The sequence below is a fragment of the Muscardinus avellanarius genome (assembly GCF_963383645.1).
Source record: "Muscardinus avellanarius genome assembly, chromosome: 10".
Lineage (NCBI taxonomy): Eukaryota > Metazoa > Chordata > Mammalia > Rodentia > Gliridae > Muscardinus > Muscardinus avellanarius.
Genome location: NC_137796.1, coordinates 109,840,980 through 109,847,729, shown reverse-complemented (window position 1 = coordinate 109,847,729; position 6,750 = coordinate 109,840,980).

The window sequence follows — 6,750 nt, the reverse complement described above, 5'->3', positions numbered from 1 at the left end:
TTTTTTTTTTTTTTTTGGTGGTAATGGGGTTCCTGGAAACCCTTCTACCTTCGGACTATACTCCCAGACCTATTTTTTTAAATTTTTTATTTGGAAACAGGGTCTCTTAAGCCAGCGCGGCTGGCTTCGAACCTGCGTGCTCCTCCTGTCTCCGCCTCCCAAGTGCGAGGATTCCAAGCGTGCGCCACCTTGTCCGGTGATTATCTGCTTTTTAATTTATTATTTTTAGTTTGTGGTTACAAAAACATTGAATAAAAGCTCTTTTCTTTGTTTAATCTGAATAATATCTCAGTGTATTTTTGTACTGCTGTGTATTCTTGCCAGTCACAAAGGAGAGAAGACATTTTTAATTGGAATATAATTGCTTGTATGAAGATCCATTTATGTTTAAAGTAATGTCATGCTGGGGACAACTCTGTTTCTCTCTAATGTTACTTTTCTGTATGGGTTTTGTTTGTTACTTTTTTATAGGATTTCCCTTTATTTACTATAAAAAAGTCTCATTGTACTATACATTTTATGTGTGTATGTATGTAGTGTGTACTTACATAAGTACATACTTATTGGTCCTGGGGATTGATTCCAGGGACATTCTACCTATGAGCTATTCAGCCCAATTTTTTTTTTTTTTTTTCCGGTACTGGAGATGGAACACAGGGGCATTCTACATCCAAGCTACACCCCCAGCCCTATTTTTTATTCTTTACTTTTATTTTTTTTTTAAAATTTTATTTTATTGGTGCACTGTATTCATACATCATAGTGGGATACAAACTTTTGTAGATATACATGCACACATCGCCCAGTCAGCCCCCACCCAATCCCCACCCCATTCTCTCCCCATCCCTCCTTCCCATGCTTGGCTTAGTGGTTGACATCTAGTATTATAGCAATTTATCCAAAATTAAAAATGTTAATCTCACATAACAGTTTCATTTGTCTGATACCAAGCTTTTGACAACTTAAAGATAACATTTCAATATTTCTTTTTGCTTTCTTTCCTACCAGAGGATTTTTTGTTTTGTTTTTTTAGGTGAAACTATCATATATTTATATATTTATTTTTCAGAAAAAAAATCTATCCTAATATGGAATATGGATTCTAGATACCCAAAACAATCTTGAAAAAGAACAGAGCTAGCAGATATATATTTTCTGATTTCAAACCATATAAAGCTACAATAATTGAAACAGTGTAGTACTGTTCTAAAGGCAGATACATAAACCATTGGAGTTAAATACAAGCCTAGAGCTAAATTCTTCCCTATATTGCCAAGTTATTTTTGACAAGGTTTCCATGAACATTTGGTGGTGGAAATAATAATCTTTTAATTAAATATTGTTGAAAAATAATAATTACATGGAAAAGAATAAAATTGGACCCTTACCTAATCCCACATACAAGTATTAACTCAAAATAGATAAAAGACCTAAATATATATCTTAAGACTATAAACTTAGAAGAAAATCTGGGTCATAAAACCTCGCAACATTGAAATTGGCAGTGATTTCTTGGATATGATTTCAATGGCACAGGCAACAGAAAAATATAAAAACTCCCTAAAAAATAATAAAAAAATATTGTATATCCAAAGACAATGTAAACAGAGTTAAAAGTTACTAATAGAATTGGATAAAATATTTCCAAATGCTATATCTAAAGGTATATTAATATTCCAACTAGAAATCCTAAAAATTAACAACAATAAAGGCAAACAATACAATTTAGAGATAGGTAAAAGACTAACATAAATAATGAATCTCCACAGATAACCAATCTTAGTTGTCTGTTGGATGGAAAGTCTTGTTTCTCTGGTTCTGGTGAGTGTTACCTATTTCTTCTTTGTAGTTAATCTCTTTGAGTATTTTCTCTAGCGCTGGTTTTGAAGACATAAATTCCTTCAGTTTCTGTTTGTCATGGAAGCTTCTTATTTCTCCATCTAATTTGATAGAAAGTTTTGCTGGGTAGGAAATTTTTGGCTGGAAGTTGTTTTCTTTTAGAGTTTGGAATATGTTACTCCAAGCCCTTCTGGCTCTCATGACTTGGTTTGGGAAGTCTGGAGTGATTCTAATTGGTTTGCCTCTGAATGTCACTTGGCCCTTTGTTTTTGTTGCCTTTAAGATTCTCTGCTTGGCTTCCACATTGGTCATTTTGACAATTATATGGCGTGGGGATCCTCTTCTCCGATCCTGTCTAAAGGGAGTTCTATAAGTTTCCTGGACCTGTGTATCAACCTCTTGCTCTAAGTTTGGAAAATTTTCTGCTATTACTTCCTTGAAGAGATTGTTGATCCCTTTGGTTTCACTTTCTTTTCCCTCCTCTATTCCAGTTATTCTTAGGTTAGCTCTCTTAAGATGGGCCCATATTTCTTCAATGTCAGATTCCTGCTGTTGTATATTTTTTTCTAGATTAGAAACTATGCGTTCATTTTTGGATTGCTCATCTTCTAAGAGCGAGATTCTGTTCTCCATGTGGTCTAATCGGTTGTTTGTGCTTTGAATTGAGGCCTTTACTTCATTAATTGCATCCTTTATCTCTTTTTGGCTCTCTCTCAGTTCTTTTCGAAGCACCTCTATTATTTCTATAGTTATTTTCCTGATTTGATCTTCTAGAAATCTCTGATTTTCTGTTTTTATCAGGTTCTGATGTCGTGGGGTTGTGGGCATTCATTGCCCCAGTGTTATTCCTCTTTCCCATGATTTCGGAGGTTTGTGCCTTCTCTGGGTTCTTCCCTTGGGTCACTATGACTTCACTTAAGGTGCTCTGGATCTCGAGTCTGTAGTATCTCAGACCCCACTACTCCTTTACTGGGTTGTATCACAGAGTCTCCGACCCAGGGAGTCGATAGAGGCTGCTTTAAACTATGGGGGGTGCCAGGTTGCACGTTCTCCTATGGTGTGATATCTCTGCCACCCCCACTCCCTCACTGGGTCAAGTCCCAGGGGGTACAGTACTGGGATTTCTCCTCTGTGGCCCACAATTTGACTCACTGTTCTTGAGTACGCAGATGTAGCTGTACTGGACTAGGTGAATTCACTGCTGCTGCCGCTGGTAGCAATATGGCGCCGCTGCCACGCCCTCGGCCGTGAGGCTGGCGTATTTTTTCTTCTCTGGTTTTGAGTTCCACTTTGAGTTCCTGCAGCGTGTTCTCAGCCACTGGGAGCTCTAAATGCTCTCTGCGCCGAAAGATCCCGCCTGGCTGTTCCGCAGCGGCTCACCTTGACTTGCTGTAGCCGTCTGGTGAGTTTGCCGCTGCCGCCGGCAGTATGGCGCTGCTGCCGCGTCCTCGGGTGCGTGTATCTCCTCTGTGGCTCTGAGCTCTGTTCTCAGTCCGCTTTCTCTCTGGAGCCTGGTGGTTTTTTTGTTTTTCTGGTGATGGTGTTTTCTGGCTATGAAAGGCGCTGGTTTTGTGGTAATGGAGATTGGTTGTTAGCGGGGCTCTTAAGCCCCGCTTTTCTCGGTTGCCATCTTCCCGGAAGTCCTATTCTTTACTTTTAAACAGGGTCTCACTGAATTGCAAAGGGCCTTATATGTAGTAGCTGAGGCTGTCTGCGAACCGCAATCCTCCTGTCTCAGTCTCCCAAATGCTGGGATTACAAGCATGCGCCATCATGCCTGGCTTATTTATTTTTTAAATTTTGAAATACTGTCTGAGGGGCCGGGCGTGGTGGCGCATGCACGCTTGTAATCCCCGCACTTGGGAGGCGGAGACAGGAGGATCGCGCAGGTTCGAAGCCAGCCGCACTGGCTTAAGAGACTGTTTCCAAATAAAAATATAAAATAGGTCTGGGAGTGTAGCCCGGAGGTAGAAAAGCCTAAATGTCATGCTCAATGTCATGTTCATCCTGCTTTGTAAGACATTTTGTGTTTATAAAAAGACAAGCATGTGAGCCGGGCATGGTGGCACACGCTTTTAATCCCAGCATTTGAGGAGGATTCTGGTTTGCAGCCAGCCTTAGGTACATAGGCCCTTTGCAACTCTCTGAGACCCTGTTTCAAAATAAAGAATAAAAAAAAAAAATAGGGCTGGAGGTATAACTCAGAAGTAGAATGCCCCTGGGTTCCAAACCTCCCTATTACCAAAAAAAAAAAAAAAAAAAAAAAAAAAATCAAAATAGCTGGGTAAGGTGGTATATACATGTAATCCCAGTACTTGAGAGACCTAGGCAGGAGGATCGCAAGGGCCAGTGATAGGACAAAGAAATAGTAATATCAGCCCATTTAGCAAGTGTGTATTGAGCCTCTAACTAGTGAGAATGAGAGGATATGCAAAAGAACAAACTCCTGGATTCAGTCCCCATACCACACACACACACACACACACACACACACAAAGTAAATCATAAACACTTGGAACCGGGCATGGTGGTGCACGCTTGTAATCCCCACGCTTGGGAGGCGGAGACAGGAGGATCACACAGGTCCAAAGCCAGCCTCCAGCCTCGCTGGCTTGAGACCCTGTTTCCAAATTTAAAAAATATATAAAAAATAGGCGTCGGGGAGTGTAGCCCGGAGATTAGAAGGGTTTTCAGGAACCCCAGTATCACCCCCCCCCAAAAAAAAAGGAAACACTTGGAATAGAGATTGTGTGTGTGTGTGTTAGTGGGGATTGAACACAGACTTTCTACCTCCAAGCCACATACTTCCAACCCTTTTTTTTTTCTTTGCGATACTAGGGTCCCAGTACCAGGGTCATTCTACCTCCGAACTACATTCCCAGCCCTATTTTTTATTTTTTATTTTGAAACAGGGTCTCACTGAGTTGCAAAGGGCCTTACTAAGTAGCTGAGGCTGTCTGAATCCTGGGATTAACAAACATGCGCCACCACGCCCAGCTGTCCAACGCTTTTTTTTAAAGTGGTGCTAAGGATTGAACCCGGGGACATTCTACTCCAGAGCTACATCCCAGCCCTCTTTTTTATTCTTTTTTTTTTATGGTACTGGGGGTGGAACCCAGAGGCTTTCTACCTCTGGGCTGTGCTCCCAGAGCTATTTTATATTTTATTTGGAAACACGATCTAAATTGCTGAGAGCCTCACTAAGTAGCTGAGGCTGGCTGAACCTGTGTGATCCTCCTGTCTCAGCCTCCCAAGTGCCAGGGATTACAAACGCATGGGGATTACAAGCGCATGGGCCACCAAGCCAGGCTGTTTATTCTTTATTTTGAAACAGAGTCTCACTGAGTTGCAAAGGGCCTCACTAAGTAGCTCAAGCTGTCTTTGAACTATGATCTTCCTGTCTCACCTTCCCAAATGCTGAGATTAGAAGTGTAATCTCAGAATGCCACCACACCTGGCTCCCCCAAATCTTTTCATTTTACTTATTTATTTATTTGTGTGTATGTGTTTGTGGTGCTAGGGATGGAACCCAGGCGCATTCTACCTCCTAGCTACACCCCAGGCCTCTTTTTTTCCCTTTTCTTTATTTTGAAGCAGGATCTCACTGAGTTGCAAAGGGCCTCACTAAGTAGCTAAGGCTGGCCTTGAACCCAGACCTGGATCCTCCTTTCTCGGCCTCCCAAATGCTGGGACTACAAGCATGTGCCATCATGCCCGGCTTCATTTTATTTATTTAGATTTAGAGCTAGGGTTTCACTAAGTTGCTAAGGCTGGTCTCAAACCTGTGATCCTCTTCTATCAGCCTTCCCAGTAATGTGATTATAGCCATGTACCTTAGTGCGGAAACATTTTTTTATATGTGACACTCCGGTAGAGAGAATCTTAAGCCTTCATGGGATACTCAGAGATAGGCCACCAAAAATATCTAAGTATTTTCCTGGTACATATCCTTCCTCTCCATCTTCAGAAGTACACAACTCTGTATTTTCAGATGAGCAGGTTATTTGGGTAGAAAATTAGAGACAGACCCAAGGACATTCTTTTGTAAACAAACAGCCTTTCACAGAATACCAGCTGTCAGGCTGCTTCCATGAGTGCTTGTCCAAAGGACAGTGTGTTCTTGCAAGTACACAGTGGTCTCTTCTGGTTCCCAGGAGATGGAGCACTGCCTGAGACCAAAGCACCCTCGCTGGTTAGGAGAGGGCAAGCACATGTTTACGTCTCAGGGTCTGCCCTCAGGGACCTTACAGTCATTAGAGTTAATGAACGTTCAAATTGCGGGTTATACCTAAATATGAAATTTTTTTTTTCGGGTCTGGGGATGGAACCCGGGGGCATTTGACCTCCGAGCTCCACCCCCAGCCCTATTTTTTTATTCTTTATTTTGAAACCGGGTCTCACTGAGTTGCAGAGGGCCTCACTTAAGTAGCTGAGGCTGTCCGCGAACCGCGATCCTCCAGGTTTCAGCCTCCCGAGTGCTGGGATTACAGTCATGTGCCACCACGCCCGGCTCCCTAAATATGAATATTGAAGATGGGGTAAAGAGTTGAAGACCCAGAGACTACATGCTTTCTGAACTTCACAAAGTTTTCCAAGGAACTGTTAGACTATTGGGAATGAAAGAGTAGAGAGAGCCCCAGCCAAGGCTTGGGGATAGTGGCTAATCCAGGATCAGTTTTTCACTGCTACTTCATTTAAGGTATATAGGCTTAAGAGATCAGAAGCGGAGCAGTGGTGTATACTGGTAATCCCAGTACTTGGGAGGCTGAGAGAGGAGGATTGCAGATTCAAGGCCAGACACGGCAATTTAGTAAAACCCTGTTTCAAAATAAAAACAGTAGCCAGTAATGGTGGTGCATGCTTGTCATCCTAGTACTTGGGAGACTGAGATAGGGGGATCACAGGTTTGTG